The sequence below is a fragment of the Sturnira hondurensis genome, unplaced genomic scaffold (genome assembly GCF_014824575.4).
Source record: "Sturnira hondurensis isolate 20B ecotype Veracruz unplaced genomic scaffold, ASM1482457v3 Scaffold0005329, whole genome shotgun sequence".
Classification (NCBI taxonomy): Eukaryota; Metazoa; Chordata; class Mammalia; order Chiroptera; family Phyllostomidae; genus Sturnira; species Sturnira hondurensis.
Window position 1 is genome coordinate 13,348,656 of NW_028077960.1, and position 25,847 is coordinate 13,374,502.

Here is a 25,847-nt window from a genome sequence, read left to right on the forward strand (position 1 = left end):
GAAGATTATTTGGGTTGGACTGCATTTTGTTGCTACTGACAGAGATAAATAAAAAGAAAAAATAGAGAGTCATATTCTTTCTCCATTTCATTATTTACAAAAAGAAACAATAGCTACATATTTTCTCCTCACAGTGACTTTATTAAAATTTATTTTAACAGTTTTAGAAAACTTTATATTAACATTTTATACCAGAAAAATAAATAACATAATTCTATTAAATGACACAATGACTTATTAAATAGTGAAGGAGGAACTGACTTTGGACTAATTTATTACTTCACCTGTCCACTTATTAGTCTAATGTCCAATGTTTAAAGTAACCTTGGGAAATGACCTAATTGTCTTGGGCTCCATGTTTTTAAATTTAAAAAAAATCTCCCTATAGCCCCAGCCAAGAAGCCTAGTTGGTTAGGGTATCATCCCAACACAAAGGTTGCGTGTTTGATCCCTGCTAGGGAACGTACATGAATCAACCAATGAATGCATTATTAAGTGAAACAACAAATCAATGTTCCTCTCTCTCTCTAAACATACATACATACCTACTTACTTATATACATGTTGTCCTATAATCTGATCTATATGTTCATGACTGTTATGATTCTTTCTGTGCATAAGTGACATAACATTGTGACTAAGAAAAGGGAAAGAAGCAAAGAAATATTTAGGTCTACCCTTTACTTGTCATGCAATCAGGTAAACTACAAAACTGACTAAAAACAATAGACTTTTTAAAAATATGTTACTACAACACTTATAGAGCACTTAGAGGAAGGAACACTCAGAATATGGAATAAAATCAGAATTTATGAGTAAAATAAGCAGAAATTAAGAATCATGGATGGCACTAAGCATCTGCCTAAGAAGCTCATTCCAAGAAAAGCTGAAAAAAGTATAGTTACTGAAGATTTCAGAAACTTTACCACTCAGGTACAGGTTTTGGAGTGAAGTACAATTAAAAATCTCAATGCGGAAGGCTAGACTTCAGCATTAAATAGACTTGGATTTACACCAAAGCATGTCCACCTTATAGATTCATGGAAGGTTAAATTTGTTCTGTGCAGTTTTCCCTGGCAGGTTTTTGCCTATTTTTATTCAAAGGTGGACGTCAGTTAGTCACTGTTCCTATCACTCACTGCTGCCATGCGTCTTACCTGAGACACTTGTATCTTTCCCTGAATCATTGTCACTGCTTTGCCTCCTCTTGGCATTCTTCTGGTTTGAATAAAGTTAAAAACAGTAGAAAAATAACTATAGTAAATATTGAAATTCATATTTTTTCCACTTAAAAATTATTATGAAGGAGGTTAATAGATTGGAACAGTATTTTCTGTGTTTATATTATTATATTTTCTGTATTTATGTATTTAACAATACATTATTACGTGTGCTATTTATGCAATACCAATGATATTATGGCATATGTTTTGCGATAAGTATTTTAATAGACACATTTTGTTTAAGATGTTACAGGAGAGCCCTGGCAGGTGTAGCTCAGTGAATCGAAAGCCAGCCTGTGAACCAAAAGGTTTTAATTGATTGAAATTCCTATCCATGTATCAGTATTACAGATTTAGTTGTTATGGCATAATATAATTCGTTGTCTGTTGGGAGTAGCATTGCTTTATTATTTTTATTTTTTAGAATTTTCCCATATCTTTTTACTTGATTCCTTTATTCTATAGAAGTTATAGTCTGTTGTAGACCCCATCCCGCAGAGTCTGCCTGTTGTGGAATGCACAGGCGACAACAATCCTGTGTGGAAAAAGGGAACAGACACGACTACTCTCTCAGGGGAGAGTGCCTATGGTGCCTCGGCCACTCCCTCAAGAGGGGAGCACCCCGACCCTTGCCTAGACAGGCTTTTATTGTTTTCCTGGGATCTTACATTAAAGAGAGATTTATTATCTATCACATAGAACATTATTGTCTATATTCTAGGTACAATCAAGAAAATGAAAATAACATGCAGAGGGGAATGATGATGAGCTCATTAGCTCTGTCCTTGGGAGAACTCATACAGGCTTTGGATATTACCTTGAAGATAGACAATACACATTTGTTGTTTTAGACCAGGGTGATGGAGTTTTAGCAAGAGTAAGCCATAACAATCTGTTTGCAGTTTCTAGGCCTGATTCCCATGGGAAAACTCGGTTTGCAAGTCTGGATTCTGCCCACCACTTCGCATTTGTAGGTTTTCCATACAGAGCTGAGTCACATTTGCCAGGCCAAGACAAACCAGTCCCCTACAATAGTCACCTTTTCCAGCCAAGATCTCTTTTAGTCATTTATGTTGAGAGTATGCTATATGTATTGATTAACATAGGGAGAATTGACATTTTGAAATTGAATCTTCCTCTCTATAAGCCTAACTTAAATATGTCTTTGTTCTATTCTATTTATTTAAGGAGATTTTAAAGGATTTTAGAAAAAAATATATAGAAATTACATAATTCTAGTTTTATTTTTAAATACATTTTATCATTTTTATTACTATACTCAAAAGTTTTATTTTCATCTTGTGATAGGTAGTTGTTTCTATAGGAGGTTGTTGATTTCCAAATAGTATTTTTTAAAAATATTTTATTTATTTATCTTTAGAGAGGAAGGGAAGGAGAGAAGGAGAGAAACATCAACGTGTGGTTGCCTCTTGTGAGTCCCCTGCTGGGAACTGGCCAGCAACCCAGGCATGTACCCTGACTGGGAATCGAACCGCGATCGTGTGGTTCGCAGGCCCGCGCTCAATCCACTGAGCTACACCAGCCAGGGCCCAAATAGTATTTTTTTAAGAGAGAGAGGGAGACAGAGATATCAGTATGAGAGAGAAACACTGATTGGCTGCCTCAGACACACACCCTGACTAGGGATTGAACCCACAATCCAGGTATGTGCCCTGACTAGGTATTAAATCCACAACCTTTCAGTTTATGGAACAATACACTGGCCAATACAATAGTATTTTTTTTTAACCACAGAACTTCCTCTAGTTTCTTGTGGTTTTTTTTTGTATTATATTGTTTAATTAACCCTCTTAGATTTTTCAATTATCAAACAACTATTTGTATCTAATAATCACTAAAAGTATTTCTCTCAGCCCTGGCTGGTGTAGCTCAGTGGATTGAGCGCGGGCCTGCGAACCACATGACCGCAGTTCGATTCCCAGTCAGGGCACATGCCTGGGTTGCAGGCCAGTTCCTGGCAGGGGACACACCAGAGGCAACCATACATTGATTGATATTTCTCTCCCTCTCTCCTTCCCTTCCCCTCTAAAGATAAATAAATAAATAATTTTAAAAAAAGTATTTCTATCAGATTTTTATATCAATTATAGTGTTTTCTTACCAGGTAATATAAGCTAGAATTTCCAGGGCATTGTTGAATGCCCTGGAAGGTTTGTCAAAAAAAAATTGATGGTTGAAAAATATATTTAGAGTCTACTGAATTCATTGATACTACTTCTGCTATTTCTAATTAGGCAAGATGCAAGAATTTTTTTGTGAAACTAAATATGCTATCCATTTTTTAAATATGTATCCTTATGTTAATATTTCACTTGGATTTTCTTTCTTATCAATAATCTAATGATGGGTATCATAAAATGTTTCTTCAGAATATATAGAAATAGATCAGCATATGGTCCTTTGCTCTCCTTAAAATATTTGTTGTGTCTTGTTTTCTGATTGCTCAGTATCTCTTGATGCCTTTGTTTAAGAGAATTCCCCATTTTATGATAGCCATCTCCCACCATGTTACAATTCAGTAACTTAACTTCAAACCTTCTTCTTCAACTTTCCAGTGTCCTTCGTAAGATATACAATATCCCTTTCTCTTTGTTTCCAAAAAATGTGTTTTTTAAAATTAAGTAGTTTGATCTATATAAATTGGTGATATATATATATGTAACTCTCATTGTATGGTTGATGTCTGGTGGATTGGTCATCTGTCTTGGTTTGGGATTTTTTCATTTAAAAGAGCAATTAAGATAGGTGATTTACAGCATCCCATTGCATGCATTGGCAAAGGAACTAAATTATCACCTGTGGATAGCTGTAATAAAGTCCAAGTGAAGCCATTTCACAGAAACATATAAAAGACACAGAGAACACGAAGAATGCAAGGGGTCTCTGCGATGAGCTGGTTCCTTTATCTCTACTGCACATAGCGGAGAAAGAGAATGAAAAGCTCAAAGCCCCAATTTCTCAGCTCAAGTGAAAAACAATAAGCATTATATGACTACATTTAAAGAATTTCTTATTAATTACATCTTCTGATAATAAACCTGAGCACCGAAATTAAAATTTGATCTTATGGGTTTACAAATTACAATGTCTAATGAACTCTAAGCATTCGCATAGTGGGTAAATGTAAAAGTTGGGCTACTTTGGCTGATGTTCTCATTCTACTACTTTCTAGTTTTGTAATTTTGAGAAACTTGACATCTCTTACCTTAAGTTTTCTTATTTGAGTAACAATACTTTCTTTATAAAGTGCTGTGAAATGTAAAAATGAGTTGACACTTAAAATAGTATTTAAAGATTACTTAATGAAGTTTAGCTATTATTAGTTCAGGAAATTATTGCATGTTAAGTTTAGGAAATGAATAAAGTATATGAAAGGGTGTGAACATGAAAGCAGAAATGGTTGCATAGGGAGTAATATTAGTGCTGGACTTTTTAATTTTTTTTAATATATTTTATTAATTATGCCATTACAGTTGTCCCATTCCCCCCCTCACTCCCCTCCACCCTGCACACCCCTTCCCCACCATTCCCCCTTTTCATTCATGTCTATGTGTCACAAGTTCTTTAGATTCTGCATTTCCCATAGTATTTCTGCCCTTCCCCCTGTCCATTTTCTACCTACCATCTATGCTACTTATTCTCTCTACCTTCTCCCCCCTTCTCCTCCTTCCACTCCCCTGTTGCTAACCCTCCATGTGATCTCCATTTCTATGGTTCTGCTCCTGATCTAGCTGTCCTCTTGGTTTGCTTTTGTTTTAGGTGTGGTTGTTAATAACTGTGAGTTTGCTGTCCTTTCACTGTTAATATTTTTAATCTTCTTTTTCTTAGAGAAGTCCCTTTAACATTTCATATAATAAGGGCTTGGTGATGATGAACTTCTTGAATTTGACCTTATCTGAGAAGGACTTTATCTGCCCTTCCATTCTAAATGAAAGCTTTGCTGGAGAGAGCAGTCTTGGATGTAGGTCTTTGGATTTCATGACTTGGGTACTTCTTTCCAGCCCCTTCTTGCCTAGAAGGTCTCTTTTGAGAAATCCACTGAAAGTCTAATGGGCACTCCTTTGACTTTTTAACAATCTGCGTCTACACCTGCCTTGCCAGCAGAAGCAATGGTGCTTTCCTAGGGTCCTGTGATGTTCTTGCCTTTCATGAACACTCTAAAACAAGCCCTGGAGCAGTTAAATCTTCTCATGCACACCTCCACTAAGTCCAGTTTTGTCATTTTATTCAGATCTGTGATGAGACTAAGAATCCAACATTCCCCAAGGGGCCAATTATAAAGTTAACCTGGGAGAAAAAAATAAAGGAAAAGCATTGTAAGGTTTTGTTAATTTATATTAGAATAAATTCATGAATGGTATTTGTAAGTATGGATTCTGAGAGCATTTGACCAAAGAGAAAGAAACATAACTTCAGTAAAGCTGAGCTTTTAAAGAGTACATTTACCGAGAATTTAATATTCCAGCTAGAAAAAAACGTTCATGGTTCTAGTTGTTTGTTGGCTGACTTAGCTTTGGATTCAAAGTTATCTCTCACTAAATAACTATGAGATGTCAGCAATTACTTGGACTAATGTAGTGGGAGAAACAGAAAAATTTATTATTTATGAATGTCAAAATATATTTAGGATGTGCAATCTACTGCTACATAGTTCCTATCTAATGTCCCCAAAGGTATTGGTTTCAAGGTATTGCTTTCATCAAAGTATCGAGAATTGCATTTTTTATGAGAACAATTATATTGTTGAAATGTATTGAGGTGGCGTTTTATTGGAAGGCATAGGAGTTGCTATGAGGTACCACTATTGTAGTGAGTTCCATGGTCATGTTTGGAATGGTGTAACTNTGGGAGAAACAGAAAAAATTATTATTTATGAATGTCAAAATATATTTAGGATGTGCAATCTACTGCTACATAGTTCCTATCTAATGTCCCCAAAGGTATTGGTTTCAAGGTATTGCTTTCATCAAAGTATGGAGAACTGCATTTTTTATGAGAACAATTATATTGTTGAAATGTATTGAGGTGGCGTTTTATTGGAAGGCATAGGAGTTGCTAGGAGGTACCACTATTGTAGTGAGTTCCATGGTCATGTTTGGAATGGTGTAACTGCAGGGTGATAGAGGCCAAATAACTTCGTTTAAATACAAAACCTATTAATTGATTGTGGATTCTTGCATCTGAAAGAAATAGACAACTCATTACAGTCCAATTGGATTTTAAAAGGATAATAAGTTGTACAAAACTTAACAAAAATGAACAAAGAATCTAGATCTGTCGAGCAGAGATTTGTCTTGAATTACTCTAATAGAAACTTAAAGCATATTACCCACTTCTCAGAAGTTAGTCAGTTCACAATTCCAGACCCCCCTTCAGGAAGTTAATATTTGGGTAGAAAAAATAAAGGTTCCTACAATAACATAATAAGTATATATTATAATTCCTCCTTTTTGCATTTCTCAGAGACCTGTGAAGTGTGCACCATGGTAATTGTTCAGGGTTTGTTTGATTAGTGGTATAGTTTTCACTCATGATTGCTACCTACCAGTATTTGGCCCTTTGAACCTTGAATCCATTCTTTGATTGCTCTTCCCCTGCCTGAATACAGAATTTTAACAGACTCACTTGGTAATTGATATATAGTCCATATTAGCTTACTGATTTATGGAGCAAGGGCTATTATTCTATAAAGAAGTTTATAGTATATTATTTAATTTATCCCTAGAAATCTTTATTTAGTTTATTTTTGAATTGTACTGAATATGGGTTGGACATGGAAATGACAGTGGACTATGATCACTTAACCAAGTGGTAATCCCTGCTGAAGTTTCTATTTTGGATGTGTTCTCTATTGTAGTAAGTTAACAGCCAATGTTATTGTATTTATTGTTCAGGAAGTTGCCTTGTTTATCTGTACCAAAATAAACTAAAATGCTGTTGGTGGGTTCATATTTTAGTACCTAAAGCTTCTATAAATTAGGTAATATTTTCATTAAAAAATTAAAATTTTAATATAAAGTTGTTAAGGCATCTCTCAGTTGTGGGCAAAAAAAGAGTTCTATGAAAAGTTACTTCACAGGGCAATCTCATCATAAATTTCAAATGTGCTGGTCAGGGTGGGTGGTCATTCCTCAGGCAAAACTTTTTATTAAATTGGTTTATCTTTTCCATAAGCAAGTATTGTCTCTTGTTTCTGTGAATCTTGGTTAAAACATCTTTGAAATAAGCCATGACCCTGTTCAAGATATCACAGAATCTTGTTAGCTAATCTTGTTAGCTATTACTTCAGTCCCTTCCTTCCTTTTTCCCACCTCCATGTAATCTTCCTTACATTACCTACTTAATTTCAAATGCACAAAAGAAGCTGCAAAACTATTATTTTCAGAGCATTTCAGATCTTGCCTCCTGCCATATGTTATTTGTTTGTCTCAAATAAACTCATAAAAAACCTCTACAGATTTGGAAGTTCCTTATGTGGACACCAGGCTGGGTAGATTACCTGTCCAAATTAGGAGTCCTGAAATTTGAGCTTTATTAGCTTTCTGAGAAATCCTTCTCTGAGGACATCACCACTTTGCTTCAGGACTCCATGAACTCTCCTTCTCTCTTATACAACTTCATCTAAACACACCTTCCTAATCTGGATATTTTATAAGACACAATGGTGGTCCAGTGAATGAGTACCATATTTTTTAGACTATAAGACATACCTTTTCCCCAAATTTGGGAGGAAAAAGGAGGTGTGTCTTATAGTCTGAATGTAGCTTTACATTCACATTGGTGAAATATTATATTATTTATGTTATTAAATATTTTACCACATTTTTTGCTTTAAATTTTTTTTTCTATTTTTCTCCTCTGAAACCTCAGTGCATCTTATGGTCCAAAAATATGGTATCTGATGACATTTTGTTGATCCTGAGGAAAATGAAGTTGATAACATGGTGAGAGACAAGCATGACAATGGGTTGAAAATAATACCCAAGGACATATTCTACTTGGGCCTTTTATCTCAACCAAATTTTGGAATTCTGCAGCCTTCAACATGTTAGATAATCCTCAAAAGTACATTTGTAACACTTTCAGAGGTACAGTCACTATACATGTTAGGTACGAGTAAGATATCAACCAAGTTTTCTCCTCTTTCGTTCTGTCCCAATGCAGATGGGCCCTAAATTTGCCTTCTTCCACACACTAGAAATCTGATAAAGGTAGGATTTCAGCTGTGTTACTAGGCAACATTATTTATAGTAAAGACAAAAACACTGACTGATAAGCTGCATCTACACTAGTGGATTCTTAAAAGCAAACGCAGAATAAAAAAGAGTGAAGGATTTTACTGAGCCGGATGATTCTTTTAAATACGTCTCCCTTTTGATAAATTCAAAGTTGAACTCATGAAACTGTTAGGAGAAATACGGATTCTTACATAGAACTCAGATTTTGAGTCATTGTGAACCTCTGTGCCCCTCCTTGGTCTCAAGCCATCACACGGAGCTGCCCGTTACTGAGCTAATAACTAGCTCCTGAGCATCTGCAACGACTGGCATGCAGGTGTTGCTCTGGAAGCTGTCATGCTGAGTTGGCTGTAGGTAGCTTTTACACATTAGAGAAAACTAGTGCTCGATGTGCCTATTTCAATCTTATGAGTGTGAAATATCCAATTTAACCTAAAATTGTCAAGACTGGCTGTTGCAGTTGACGTTGCAGGAATTTGAGAGCGACATATACCATGTCTAGCTACACTACTCAGAAAAATTATTAAACAATCTGCTAGATTGAGCAGTTTGAGTGTAGCTCAGAGGACATAAGGCTCTTGACGGAGTAGAGACCCTCGTGCACCTATAACCTGCCATGGGGGCCTTTGTTTCAGCTGATCAATGTTGATACATGTGAAGAGAACCAACATGCTGAATGAGAATGTGCCAAATTCTATAAGAGAGTTACAGAGGAGACTTTTAGGGTATTAGAGCTATATGATGCCTTCTTTTGTAAGTAATTTTCTTCATTAAAAATATGTCAGTGTTTGCCCTTGGGTTAGGTGACTGACTGCGTTACCGTGGGTCAAAAGGTGATGCTGTTACTTGAGGTACCAATGTAATGAAGCAGAAATTCCATTTCACATGACACCTTCTTTCTGTCTGACCATACTCTTCCTTAATTGTTAAATCCTTAGAACATCAGATTCTGATCAGCATGAAACTGTCTTGACAAGAAAGCCTCACATTCGTTGACTACAGCATCAGAACTTTAGTCAAGCTAAAGATAGCATCTTGAATTCAGTTGTGTTTCAGACCCAGGCCCTGGAAAGTAGAATGACCCTCCAAACCATACTCCATGATATCAGACAGAACTGATGACATGGTTGACGTCAGGACCTGAGACAAGAATCTACTGCTCTCTGCCTTGGTCTCAACCAGTAGGGGAACCCACAACCCCAACTCTCGTAGCTAAAATGATTAATGATTTTTCCTGACACTGACTTAACTATGATATAACTCTGATATTTAGGTTTCACATGATCCTAGCTCTTCCATTTTTTTGTCATTTTAAATTTGATCGAAAATATATTTGTAGGGGATATAGTTATTGTGTTTAGTGTAACTTCCTTGAAAGAAGGGCTTTTCTGAGTTCTGGTTTTCTCTGATTTTATCACATTGTGATAATATCATCTATACCTACAACTGTATTTATTTTAGTTTATTTTATAACATATAATCAATTATCACAAATGCCCTATTGCCACTAAAAATAACTTTTATCCTTGCTTTAATATGTGTTATTGATGTCTACCTAATTGTTCTGTAATTTAGCTTTTATATATCTTATCTTATCTTTATATTTTTAACTTTGTCATTGACTGAGAGAAAATTAAAGACCTTTACCATCAATGTGTTTCTATCTACTTCTCTGTATTTTATTTATTTCTTTTGCTTTATAATGTTTATGTTGTTAAGCTGTAAAAATAGTAATTAATTATATCTTTATTAAATTACTTGTATTTCTAAGCTATAAGTGTCTTATGAGTCAGAAATTCAGAGTATAGTTCTACAACCTGTGTTTTAATGCTCTGTTCTGGCTATTGCAAAGTAAAATAAAGTTTGAAAAACCATACCTTAGGGCACTGGCCTTTTAGGCATGATTAACATAAGGTCTCTGCTTGATCCATATTCAAGCTTAGAGTTAGTGCCAAATATCCAATGTACACCAAAAGTAGATTCTCTTTGATCTAGAGAAGATCCCCAAAGTACACACAGTGTTGACAGTTCATCATTAAATGGTTCACACTCAAGACCATATCCAGTCACCTGAAGGGAGACTTGTTGAAATGGACTGAATGTCAGTGTCCCACCCCAAACTTACATGTTGAATCCCTACTACCAATGTGATAGTATTTGGAGGTGGGGCTTTTGAAAGGTAGTTAGTGTTAGATGAAGTCCTTAGGGTGGAGCATTGGCCCCATGGAATTAACATCCTTATAAGAAGCAACACAAGATATATTTCTCTCTTTCCACTGTCACGAAGAAGAGTTTATGTGAAGTCACAGTGAGGATGTAGCCAACTGCAAGTCAAGAAGAGATCCCTCACCATGATTTGAATCTATGGGTTTTTTTTAAAGGTTTTATGTATTTATCTTTAGAGAGAGGGGGAAGGAAGAGAAAAGGAGAGGGAAACACCAATGTGCATTTTCTTCTCATGTGGTCCGTACTTGGGACCTGACCTACAACCCAGGCATGTGCCCTCACTGGGAATCCAATCAGCGACCCTTTGGTTCACAGGCTGGCACTCAATCTGTTGAGCCACACCAACCAGGTCTGAATTCATTATGTCTTAATACCCACTTGGAAGACAGAAATGCCGAATAATTGTGGTTTTGTTTTTAATTGAAATATGTATAAAATAAAGCCCAGATATCTGTCTATAGAATATCAAGAATTCCATTAAGGATGTTTAAAGTATGGGGCAAAACTGGTTTTCAGCATGCCATTTGCCCCACAGAAGATCCAGATGCCCTGGGTGATATCAATCTGCATGACTCCAGTCCCAGTGTTTCTGAAAACAAGTGGTTTACCATGTTCATTTTTAAACAAATAAAATAAGCCACAGTCTTCAAAAAATCGTTTACTTGGGTTCATTGCCAGAATGTTGATTTTGCTGTTATGTACTTTCCAAATTAATTCACCCCTTTGATTTCTATGTTCAAATCTCATCTTATCAATACTTCAACCACATTGCCAGGCCCCCTAGCCTTATCCTGATATAGTGGCTATGTCTTCCACCTTATTTCTTGCTTTTTATGTAGTACATTATTTATATTCATTATGTTAACTATTAACTGTTCTACATTCCCTTTAGCATATAAACTCCATCACGATATGTGTATTTGTCAATTTTGTTTCCTGATATATCTTAAGTTCCTCACACAGTGCTTGTCATATGTTAGGTTCTTAGTAATTGTATGATTAATAAAATATTCATTGAATAAAAAATTCGCATTTTTCTGAGCTTATTCAGTCACTTTGCAAACATCTGTTATTTTACTATTTTTCTTGAGTTTTACATTGCTGGTTTATGCCGATTCACAAAGGTGATCACTATATTAAGCATATTATCTTAAATCTCCATTTTCATCAAGGTGTAATGCAATGTTTTTAGTAATCATTTTTTCTGCCTATTTCTAAAAGATGTCTTTCCTTGTAATATCTTTGGTACTATATGTTGAATACTCACTGTGGAAGGAGGGGAACATTCCTTAGGTTCTATATTTGTAGGAGTATCATTTGGAAAACATTTGTGCCGTGTGCCAAGTTATTGTAATTTTTCTTTTGCCCCGGGATTTTGAGGGTTAAGTGGTCAATACTTGAATGATTGCAATGCTTCTATGCTCTGACATGGAGACGGGCTTCAGCAAGAATATAGGGTGCGCCTGTGGGACTCCGTTGCCTCCTGTTTCTGAAACACAAACTGGCTCCAGACAGATTCTTGTTCCTTTATGCCATTGTCTTTCCCTGAGAGACAAAAGGGATTCGCAGTAGACATGGCCATCACTTTCCAAATAACTATTTTTCTGGTGACTTCTGAGGTTGACTGCCATAATACTTTCTGCTTCCTAAAACAATCAATACTATTTCAGGTTCATTCCCTTTGGCTGCAATTCTACCAATATTTTAATGCTTTTCAGGGGTGTTTAGCTGTGTCCTAATTTTCCTAAAAATGAAAGTTACATTTCTTTAATTCAACTTTTTTATTACTTTTACATAATTTTTGAGAAAAAGTGAAGGAAATGTGGTGCTCTTCAGATCATGGTCTGTGTAGCTCTTGAGTTGAAAATTATAACTCATTTAATTTACACCATTATTATTTCTTTTACATATATTTAATTGTTTTTATATAAGCATGAATTTAGTAGTATTCTATAAGATTGATGTATAATAACCTAATTTTAAACACTTGTAAGTAGTATACTAGTTTACTATTTGCTTCAGTAACAAGTTACCATAAATTTGATGGCTTAAAACAACACACATTTATTTTTTTACACACTAGGATATCAGAAATGACTCACCTTTCTCACAAGATAAGGTCAAGTTGTTTGCAAAGCTTTATTCCATTTTGGAGGCTGTAGTGGAAAATTCATTTCTTTGCTTTATATGGCTTGAAGAAATTACCCTTATTTCTTGGCTTTGCCCTCCTTCTTTCACTTCAAAGCCAGCAAAATAGCCTCTTGCTGAACCTGTTTCTGTTGTTATATCTCTATCACCAACTGACTCTTCGTTTCTGCTATTCTCTTCCATTATTAAGGAGTCTTATGATTACACTAATAATCTCCCTATTTTAAGATCATCTGCTTAGCATATTCAATCCTATCTGCCAATTTAATATTCTTTTCATCTAAATGATACAACCTAAAGCAGACACGTGCTAAGCCTCAGGCATGGTGGAAAAGAGGGGCATATTGTTGTACCTATAATGTCTTATTTTAGAGGAGTTCATGTATCACACACATCTTTAGGATTGTACTTTCCAGTTCGTAAGCATGTAATTTTTACTTTTAATTGTTTCTATTTTTAGTTAAATATTTAATTGTTCATATATTTATTTTAAATTAGAAAGTTGTTAATACTTGTAATTCCTACTGGCTTGAAAGTAATAAACATATTCTATATAAGGAGTATGCTATTTTGTATATATTGATAAAATCAAACCATTTATTTTACTTGCTTAAATGATCTATTTTATTAAAAGTTTATCTTTATTATTTCATAGATACTTTAATACCCTTGATCATCAACTCTTCTATCCTTTTAGTTGCAACTAGTTTTATTTTCATGCACAAATGTATATTTCATATTAAATCCAATTATTTCTTAAGTACATGTATATTAAGTTACTTGCTCAAAATTTATGTCAGAGACTGCTGTTTGTCCTAAAGATTCACTTTGTCTTTTCTATAGCAATGGCACACCTGTGCTGTAGCTGTGCATATGGTCAACTGGAACACAGACTGTATGTTGCAGCCTCCTAGTCCACAGAGAGTTGTGATCTTATCAGTATCATCTAGCTAATGGGACAAGAGAAGTGAATCCTTAAAGACAGGGAAAATGGAACTGCTTAGAAAATCAATATGATGTCTAGAGAACCATTTTGTGTGATGAAAATGAGAACCATATACTTCTCTGAGAGACACAAAACACTAGAAGAACCCTAGTTTCCCATTATGAGAGTTTAGCTAAATGAATTTATAATATTGCTGCCTACGTATCCATTTGTGGACCAAGTGGCCTTCAGCTGACATCAGCTTATCCCATGAATGCACACTCTAGAAAGCTGCTTGCAAAGGCATGTATAAATATAAGCTCCTCATATGATTGCCCCAATGCCCTTGTGATTAACATTCTCCCCTCTACTCCCAGGGTTGTTCCTGTGTGCTACTTAGATAGACATCTGGGAACTTGCCAAAACCTTACTCTTTTTGGTTTTAATTCACCAATCCAGTCTTATCCTAGGAACTACCTTTGGACTCTAATAAAGTTGTGCTCTCAGGTCTTGCCCTGCTCTCTCTGCCAGCACCATGACTTGACCTCTTTGACACGTATGTCCCCTAGAGATGTATATACCTACTCCAAGACCTCTGTATAGTTATAAATTCCTTTTTTTTAATTTTTAAAGATTTTATTTATTTATTTTTAGAGGGAAAGGGAAGGAGAGTGAGATAAACATCAATGTGTGGTTGCCTCTCGTGCATCCTCCACTGGGAAGTGGCTTGCAACCCAGGCATGTGCCCTGACTGGGAATTGAACCGCGATTCTTTGGTTCGCAGGCCAGCGCTCAATCCACTGAGCCACACCAGCCAGGGCTAAATTTCTTCATTTAACTTTCCCCAGGGGTTTTTTTTTTTTTTTTTTTTTAGCTCTGTTTCCTTATCTGCTATCCAGGGACTCAATAAATGTTGATTTAACAAATTTCCAACACTAGCAGCTATGCACAAACTGCTATGCTAAACTTAATCTGCCTTGGGTTGCTCTACAGAGATCCATAAGGTCAAATAAAGCCCCTTTGGAGCTCATAGTGGTAATAGAGAAAATATAGAGTCAAAAAGTCAGGGGAGAGCTGTGTTTATATCCTACTACAGGGCCAGAGTTAGGACTAGGAGAGGATACTGAGGCACTCTCTTTGTATGCAAAATTCCAGATGGTACCAAAAAACAACTACAAAAAAACCTTCAGTAATCATGAAAGAAGAGGAAGGGTCTAGTCAAAGAACAAGTATAAAGGACCCATGAACTTGGACAACAGGGAGAGGACTGACCGCAGAAGTGGGGGAGTGGGTGGAAATTCCTCCATTCAAGCAATGGGGGAAAATTGGGACACCTATAAGTGAATAACAATAAAAAAAATAATATTAAATGCAATATGTAAAAATTAATAAAATTTTGTAGTTAACAACTATAAAATGAAGACTGTAAAAATTATAAACAAGGACATAAGGACAGAGTGATTACTTTATTACCTCAAATTATTGTGCATTAGAAACAGTTTTTTTCCAATAATCTCATACCTCTGGATTTTTGAGGCCACAATGACTAGAAAAATGGATTGGGCAACATAGGGTTTTATATATCATTACGTTTTCTGATTGGTCAGCAGAAATCAGTCACTTTTTTTTCTTGGTCAAAATATAAGAAGACAGCCCTGGCTGGTGTAGCTCAGTGGATTGAGCACGGGCCTGTGAAGCAAAGGGTTGGTGGTTCGATTCCCAGTCAGGGCACATGCCTGGGTTGCAGGTCAGTTCCCAGTGGGGGACACATGGGAGGCAATCACACACTGTTGTTTCTCTCCCATTCTTTCTCCTTCCCTTCCCCTCTCTCTAGAAATAAATAAATAAATTATTTTTTAAAATATAGGAGGACAGTTTACTAAGCATGTATTAGGACACCCGATTCTCCTTTTGTCTTGGGCTCTGATATGCCTTAGCATGGATCCGTCCTACTGCCCAACCCCCAGCCTGAGGAAAGGCTGTGCTCTGCAGTTTTTGCTTTGTGGTCTTTTTACACAAATGAGAAGAACCTTCTCTTAGCTCTTTCACCTCATGCTCTATCCTTGGCTTTCAAGACATGAAACTAGATCTTATGCCTCATCTTCACTAAATTCCTACATGTCTCTACCTACTTCTGGAATGAAATTGAAGCAGAAGTTGCATCAGCACTGATGGCCATGGTGTGTTTTGATTTTGTACAATATCTGAAAGTGTTTATCTTGTTTTGGAGTCTATCTCTATCATTTAACTTTCTGTTTTTGTATACATCATGAACCATTATATGAACCATCACTATGTGTTTGAGAGAGAGTAGGTGCATGCATGAACAGTGAAAATGTATTGAGCTACCTTGAACAATAGTCCATACTTTAAAAAAAAATGATGAAGTTCTGGCTAAGACAGAGGCATAGGTAGTAGACACACTGTGTCTCCTCACACAACTAAAATAGGGATAACAATTTAAAAACAAAAAATGAGAACTTACAAAAAATTTAACTGTATGGAAGTAGTTAAAGAAGACACATTCATTCAGATCTATAGGGGGTGCTGAGTTGGGCCACCATGGTGGACAGTGCCTGCAGCAAAGCGGTAGCTGGCCAACCCAGCAAAGTGGGGGATTGTGGAGCTGGAGCAGGGCGGGCAAGGTGGCTGGCAGACCAGGTGGTCCCAGATTTGCATAGATAAACCAGGTGAAACTGGGGAGCGAGACAGACTGCACAACCCAGGGTCCCAGCTCAGGGAAATAAAGCCTTAAATCACTGACTGAAAACACCTGTGGTGGTTGAGGGGCTGGGACAAACTCCCAGCCTCATAGGAGAGTTTGTCAGTGAGACCCACAGGGTCCTAGAACATGCACGAGCCCACCCAGCACCAGAAGGGCTGAATTTGGTTGTGGGAAGTGGAGGAAGTGACTAAAATCTCGCAGAGAGTGGTGCACGTGCCTTTGTTCCCTTTTGGACCCCTGCCCCACATACAGGGAAAGTGAAGTCTAGACATATGGTGGTTTTTGTAATGAAAAATGCTACTGATGACATATTGTGTCCCATGTCTTACTTCTAATATATGCTTTCACTTAGGCTTCTAATTAAAGAAATAGAGTTACTAAAGACTAATCAGAAAATACTAAGGAATAAGATGAGGACACATGTATCTATGATAATTTGCTACATTTCTGACTGTCCTATTATCAAGAATTGAATATTTTTGCAAGGTTATTTTCCCCCTTGTGGTAGTTGATCTAATTATATAAACCTATAAAAGAAAATGTTATTTATTATTTGTACATTTCTTTCTACTTCCTGCAGTGTGATTCCTTCAGTGGAGCCACACTGGCATTAAATTTCTATTATAAGAAACTATTCATTTCTCTGGTTCTTTTCTTGGTTTGTTATAAAAAATTGAAATATAACTTCTACTTCAAATATTTTTCTTAAGTTGCAAAACTTTAAAATGCCAACGGTTATCTTAGGTATGCCTAAATTAATATTTAACAGCTCATTAGATGCAACATAGTTTGAAAGATATAGCCTGAATATTTTTGAAAATCTTTTTGTATAAGTTTATGGAAAATCTATTTGCTTTCATGATTTTTAAGCTTGGAAAAATGATAGTCTGAAGAAACAAGGCAATTTCTAAGTAAAACAATACATAGTTCCCAAATATTATTATTTTGTTTGCTTTGGTAAATGAAGCTTGTTGGTGTTTAAGAGTAAAAATGACTTTTTTCTATAGAGAAAACTAATCCAAAGTACCAAAAAATTAATAGAAACATATATATTAACACTGTTAATATTCATGTCCCTATCATAATATTATTAACAGTGATTCTTGGAAACACTTCACCACAAATTGTGACATTCTGTGCTTTTTAGGTTAAGCTGTAACCCAAGTGCATTCAGTATTTCAAAGAATATACTTTTTCAGATAGTTATATTCTGAAGGATGTAGTTAAAATAGAGAGGCTATATCTCTCAGGCTTGGTAGAGTAGATTTATGTAGTAGGTGTCCTGTAGAGTTCAGTGGCAAAGCCTTACCAATCATCTGAGCTGGGCACTCCAGGTACGCCCTGTCCATGTGGGCAGTGTATACTCTTCTGTTGTAGTTGAGCCTTGATTGCTGTTTGCATGTCAGTAGGAAGTTTACCCCAAGGATGATCAGCTATGAGGACTGTCTATGACTGTGGGGGCAACTTTGCCCACAAGTCCCCCCATCCGCCATGGATGAAAGTGAACACTACCAAGACATGATCTGCTTGGGGAGGAGAGGTGGCCAATTTCTCGGAAGAAAAAGGCCTCAAGCCCCTTTCTCCAGGGGCTTTTATTGGGTTCTAATACACAGAGATACAGGGTGGCAAGGATCAAGCAGTAGATAACATTTCAAAGAAATCTGAGGGCTTAGTCTGAGTCAGTGTCTGTCAGGTAAGGGGGTTGCAGAAACTTTGGGAGACATACTCATTTCCTGCTCGGACCCTTACCATATGAATGAAAGCACTCTTACCAAAGCAGGCATTACAGGACTATTAGGAACTCTTTCTTATGCCTGATCACTCTGAGGAACTCACCATTCCCAGCGCAAGGCTGCACCACCCTCTGTCATTGTTTCAGGCTTAAGTTTGGCAGAGGAGGCAGATAGCCAAAGAATTCTCGGAGACTTCTTGTAGACAGACCGAGGACTCAGGCTTCGTCAAAGGGGTGAGGGTCCATCACCCCCTTTCTCCATAGCCCCCCAAGTCCTTCCCTGGGGCCTCCAGGTGATCATGATTGTCTCAGGTGATTCCCCGCTTGGGGAATCTTACCTGTCATTGGCTAACTGATCAAGCATTGAAGGCTAGTTATGGAAAAAGGAGCAGAAGCAGTGTTCCTGCCAGGGAGCTAACCTTTGTCTCCTTTGTGGCTTAAGGTACGAAGGTCATTCACTCAGCCTTGGCCATTGGGGGTTTCAGCTTCTGAAACCAGGCAGGGTGGTCCTCAACATATGACCACTGTGTGAGATCACCTGCACAGGAGCCAACCCCATGGAGCAGAACTTATTTCAGTGTGCCCTGGTGCCTTCTGAGTCTGCTCCTTGAGTGTGTCACTTGTGGAGATGTTTGCATGGTGTTTTGACATGGTCTGAAATTATCCCCATTGTATTCCGGTTCTAGAGCCTCCAGGGAGGTGTAGGACAAGGTCAACTGCCTCCTGTACCCTGCCTGGGTTTACCCAACCTGAGATACAAAGCAATTTGGAGCTGATTGCTACTTGTGCTGTGCTTGGAGGTGCTCAGGAGAGGCCAAGCAAGCTGTGTACCAGTCCTGGAGAGACCAGCTGCAGCTAGTCTGGGACAGGGGCCAGAAAGAGGTACAGGAGTTGTTGTGTCCAGGTGCTGCTTCTTTGAAAGATTTTAGGAAAGTCTGAAACATGGGCAAAGACAGGTCCTTGGAAGCAACCTGAATGGCCATCAGCACATGAATGGATGAAGAAATAGTCCATATACACAAAGAAATATGACTCTGCCATATAAGAGAATGATATCTTACCATCTGCAACATCATGCATGGATCTAGAGGGTATTGTGCTGAGTGAAATAAGTCCGACAGAAGAAGACAAAAGCCATATGATTTTACTTATATATAGAATCTAAAAATACAAAATAGCTGAAGAAGCAGAACAGAAACAGTCTCACAGATATAAAGAACATTTTGTTGTTTGCCAGGTAGGAGGAGCATTGGTAGGATGGGTTAGGGAGGTGAGGTGATTAAGAAGTACAAATTGGTAGTTACAGAGTCCTCACAGGATGTAAAGTGCAGCATAAGAAATATGTATAGTTATAATATTGTTATATTGACTATAGTCAATAATATTGTTATAACTATGTATGGTTTCAGATAGATGCTAGATTTATTGGGGTGATCACTTAGTAAGTTATATAATGTCTAATCACTGTGTTGCACACCTGAAACTAATGTGATGTTGTATGGCATCTGTAATTGTATTTTTAATTATTAAAACAAAAAAGAAAAAAAAACACATAAAAATGTGATGCTATTGTCTCCACCATAATCAGCACTTTCTTAATCTGCATTCTCTTAATTAATGTGGTATATGTGAGAAATGGGTTTTCGTGGTGAAAAGAATGACCCATTAATGAGCATGTTGAATATTACTAAGGAACTCTCATTGATAAGGTCAGTAAAACATGCAGATTGGGGAACTTATTTTAGAGACAGATACTGCCTGGTCTTGGCTGAACAGACCATACAACAGCAGGACCTATCACTACTACACGTAGAGGTAAAGCCCTAGGTGACACATGTAAATGATCCTGTGCCAGACTTGAGCCTTGGAAGTCCACATGCGTGATTCTTCACAGGGGACCAGTGGGATCTAGTCTTTGACTTCTGGTGTGTCTTCTTTGGGTGAGCATCTACACAGGTAGTTGTCTCAACACCTAAAGAGAGAGCTAAGACTTGCTTGAGGTTAGTGAAGAGGTTATATGAAATATTTTAGTGATTGCCTATCAGCAAGCATTTAGCTACTTAAATGTATGGCAACTGTCAGAATTAATAGTTGGAGATTCACTTTCACTATAAATAGCAAAAATTGGGGGAGGAAATTAGGTAATCCTAATGGTTTTCAGTAAATTTTGTGTCCATAATTATTAACAACAAAATAAAGTGGTACAAGATCAAATTGGTGGAAGTCAGTTCACAATACACTAACTTTCATTTATTTCACAAACCTTAATTCATTTTTTCCTCATGTGTATGAAAAGCTGAGAAAAGTTTGAAGTAGATAAATCCAATCAAAACTTATTAAAAGAAGTTAAAATTTTATCACGTTTGTTATAAAAGCAGATGTCAATCATTTATTTTCAAGCATGTATATAAATAAATATGTAAGTATAAACCATGTATATAAATATAAATATTTAATGCAAAAACTATTTAATAATGTTAATGCACATACATAAAACTTTTATTCCTACATTATAAGTTGTATAGTAATAAATAATCTACAACAATGATTTTGATTTTTCATGGCTAATCTTGAATGCTTTTAATTATATCTTAAACATGTGTTATTTGCTAACAATTGATAACAAATAAAACTGGCCTTTCAGAAAAACTGAAAAAGGTTTTTATATGTGAAAAATGAAATTTAGAAATTAAATATGATTCACATATCATAGCCCCTACTTGAATCTCATTTGAATTCTGTTGTTCTTGCAGTTTGATTTGATCTACTACCCCCTTCTTCAACCTCATTATTCAAGAGCTTATCAACTTGACATATAATTATTATACTAATCTAACAGGTAAGTGCAAAAGGCTCTTTTGTTCAGAGCCTAAAGCATGAATTGTATTAAAAATCAAATGTTGACCCTATTATAAAATTTTAGCTTTTTCTACAAAAGTTAATCATATTCTTTCTTCATATTTCTATATGAATTGTTTTTATATTATTAAGAAAATAATATTCCACTGGTTTTATATTAAGAATATTTTATATTTATCCAAGGGCTTATTCTAACAGTTTCTTTATGAACATAATTTTAAAGGAATCTCCTCAAATTAAAGGATACCTTTAATCTTAAATTCAATCATTAGCTAAAAGCAAAATGTTTTCTGAAAATGTACTAAGTGAAAGGGACAAAAACAAGACTGGCAGAAAGATTGGATTTAGTCTCCGCTTTCCCAAATTTTGCTTGTTGAATATTCAGTAAAGTTAATTTAATCTATTTGAGATGTTATTTTTCTGGAAAATGGCTAGATAGTATTTGTAAATTTTAAATGATACAATGCATATGAAGCATTAAGGACAGTGTTTGGCATAGAGCAGAACTCTCATTATCAGTTATATACCTTTTGTAGTCATTTTACTGTTAAATCAACACTGCTTCTTCTGTATATGTTCATTTACATTTATTCCTGAGTGAAAGACACCAGGAGGCTAAACTTATAGCAGATTCTCTTTGATAATATTCAAATAAATTATCATTTTTATTGAGGTATAATTTATATACCACCAAATTTCACATTTTAGTACACAATTAGGAATTTTGATGAATTCACATATTTGTGTAACTACACCACAACAGGATACAGAACTTCTGCATTGTTCCCACAAATTGCTTTTTTTTTTTGTTATCAATAATTGCCATCCAATTACAGTCCCTGAAAACCCCATTCTGTTTCTGTTCTAGTAGTTTTGACTTTTTCAGGACACATGAATAAAAATTTATACCAGTTGTCTTTTGATTTTGCTTTTTTTACTTAGAAAAATAAATTTGAAATTAATCCATGCTATGTGAAGCAGTAGTTATATACATTTCTTTACTGAATAGTATTCCATTGTATGGGGGAATAGGAAAGCACAGTTTTTACCCAGTCAGGAGTTGAAGGGCTTTAGGTTGTTTCCAGTCATTAATGATAATAAATATATATATGTTTGTACAATAATCGGGTGAGCATGGGTTTTGATAAGCATGACAGATGATTGAGGGAAAGCAGGTAAATTTTATTCCGCCTTTTCACTGTCCTTTATATATAAAATCTCTGAGACTTTTTCAGGAAGTTACTTACATGTTAAGTGAAAGAATAAGGTGAAAGTCAAGGCATCGCAACAAAGCTTCTACGGCTTTTGATTCAAATACTTAAAGAAAAAAGGGATCGGAAATAGCCTGTCAAACTGTGAACCATATGGAATAAAAAGAATTGAATTCTCTTTCCGCACACTTTAGTTCAGTAACTAGTACCTACTGACTTCATGGGAAACATACGTTGATGAAAGTACCCCCAAACCACTACGCTGGAAGATCATTGCCTGGCATTTTCAAAAGAAATTTTTAGGCTTATACATGAAATGCTTACACATAACAGATACAATGTATGTTTCTGCAATTATACTTCAATATTTATAGTCACAATATTGACACAAATGTCATTATCTATAAAATAATAATAATTAAATATCAATGTAAGTTTTTATACAGGTCCTATTATTGGACATTCTGGATAGACAAGTAGTTATGAAATATTAAATGGGCAGCCAAAAATGCAAAAAAATACTTCTAATTATAAAATAAATGTACACAAAGTCATAATTATGATATACCCTATCAAAGAAGAACTAGGTGATCATAAATACTACCATACTTAGCCACTGGGATACAAATGGTATTATAATACTAGTAGCTAGGACTTCCACTCTGATGAAAAATAGTTTAAAAATATTACCTTTGTTATAAAGCATCAAATTCTATTAGATTTTTCTGGCTCAGGTTTTATGATAGGAAAAAATAATATAAACTGTAGTATGTTTTTGACTTTGGGAAAAGAAAGGAGGTAGGCTATAGCAGAGAGAATAAATGTGGCTTTCATATTTCTTCAGAGAAACTGTGCACTATGAAAATCTGTGCTATAAAAGACTAGTTGATAAAGAACCCAAATTTTATTAAAAGAAAGTGGAACCCTTTCAGAGGTTTACAGCATTCAAAAAAAATATTTAATTTGATTTGAGGTATTTTTCATTTTTCCCCTAGTCCTTTATCCACTTTTGAATAACTAGAAGAAGTGAATTAAGGAGTCATTTCTCTCCTTTTCTATTGATGAGGTTGTTGTTTACACTTGACAAAATTCGAGCGAAGCTTGCCATCATCAGGGTAAGGGCAAGAAATAAATAGGAACAGAGCAAGTCCTTCCCCCAGTATGGAGATGGCTTGGGCATGCAAAATATCCTCAGACAGGTTTCTCCCAAGATACAGTAGTTGGCATTATGTGTTCACTTCTCCTACAAAATAGGTAACTGAAATACAGATTTAAAAATATGAACTGATCTCAGAAATTCTATGAACTTAAAAGGTGTTTCAAGTTATTTTTTAAAATCTGCATATCAGAGAGCTCTAAGTCTCATATCCCTAGAATATTTAACAAAAGAGAAATCATTATGTCAAGAAAAGCTTTTCTTGCCCTGGCTGGTGTAGCTCAGTGGATTGAGCGCGGGCTGCGGACCACACGATCGTNACAGTAGTTGGCATTATGTGTTCACTTCTCCTACAAAATAGGTAACTGAAATACAGATTTAAAAATATGAACTGATCTCAGAAATTCTATGAACTTAAAAGGTGTTTCAAGTTATTTTTTAAAATCTGCATATCAGAGAGCTCTAAGTCTCATATCCCTGGAATATTTAACAAAAGAGAAATCATTATGTCAAGAAAAGCTTTTCTTGTCCTGACCCATGCGGTTTTCAGTTGGTTGGGGAATGTCCTGCAAAGTGAAGGGTCATTAAAGTTCTCTGATTTCTGGTCAGGGCTTTAGCCTGGGTTTCAGACTTGTCCCTATCAGGGGGGTCACACAAGAGGTAACCTATTGACAGTTCCTTCTCACATTGATGTTTTTATGCCTCTCCCTTACCCTTTTCTTAAGAATAAATAATATCTTAAAGAAATAACCTTTTCTTGGTTATTTCTGATTATGAAAAGGGAATATTTTAAGATGAAATTCTCCAAAGACAGTAAGTTAGAATTTAGAATGATGTTTCTCCAGACCACATACATGTATCATCTGGTAGTATATGCAAAATTAGGAAGCAGTAAGATGTGCTTGAAACACACATGAAATTGTTCTTGATCTTGTTGTAAAATACAAAAAGGTGTGTATTAGTTTGTTAGTAAAATCAGTACATTTTCATTGTTTTAATGAGTAAAACTATTGATTTTACCAGAATTAGCAAGTTTGACATTGTCAGTACTTAATCATCAAAATTTAAATTTTAACAAAATTACAAACACATATTTTATTTATTGTAAAAATGTATGTTCAACCTCAGAATTGTATTTGATAGACATAGACCTTAGCCATTTGACATGGACACCAGCCCGCAGTGACTGCGGCATTATGGATGAGACACCAGACAAATTCACATGGACTACCAAGTCCTGTGGAGGAAAAGGGATCACACGGCTACTCTATCAAGAGAAGAGATCCCTGACCCTCGTCTGAACAGGATTTTATTGGGTTGAATTAGCACAGGAATACAGGTAAAGTTCATTAATCATTGTCAGGCAGTAAGGATCAAACAATAGATAGTGTACAAAGAACTACAAGGGCCTATTCTGAGTCAGGGTCTGTTAGCTAAAGGGCTACAAAACTTTGGGAAACAAACTCATTTCCTGCTTGGACCCTCATCATGTAATTGAGATCATTCTTATTAAAGCAGGTTTCACAGGATTTTATGTATTCTTTTTTAGGCCTGATCACCCTGGAGAACCCACCCTTTCCAGCACAGGGATGCACCACCCTCTGTCGTTGTTTCATACTTAAGTCAGGTAGGAAAAGTAAGGCAGCCAAGAGATTAGGAGACTTCTCCTAGATAGAATGAGGACTCAGGCTATGTCAAAGTCGAGTGGCAAGGGTCCATCACGCCCTTTTGCTATAGACCTCCAAGTCCTTCCCTGGGGCCTCCCCATGATCATGTCTGTCTCAGGTCATTCCCCCCTTGGGGAATTTTACCCATCATTGGCTAACCAATCAAGCATTGGGGGCCAGGCAGGGTGAAGTAAAAGGGGCAGAGGTGGTGTTCCTGCCAGGAAGGTAAGCTTTGCATCCTTAGTGGCTTGTGGTCTGAAGGTCGCTTACTCAGCCTTAGCTATGGGGGCGTTACAGCTTCTGAAACCAGGCAGGGTGGTTCCCAACATCCATTTGAAGAAAGAAGTAGCTATATTTGTATCTAAAGGATAGTTAAAATTATTTTTTAATACAAGCATTGAAAACCAGAGTTATAATATTTTACAGTGGTTTTCCCTTAATCACCAGTCAATGAATCTACAGTGTTCTCTAGATATATTTCAGTATGTTCTCATTCATTTGGGAATGTGTTTCCTTTGTGAACATTATGTTTTGCTTCTGACTTTAAGTATCCTCAGGGTATAATATTGTGAATATTATGTTCTTTCATTAGACAGCTCTAGTAGCTTTTAGTTGTCTTTAACTTCATTAGAAAATGTTACAGAAAACAACTCAGCTGCTTTCGGGTTCACGGAGTGGAAGTTTATTTTACGTGCACGGACCCAGAGGAGTCAGTC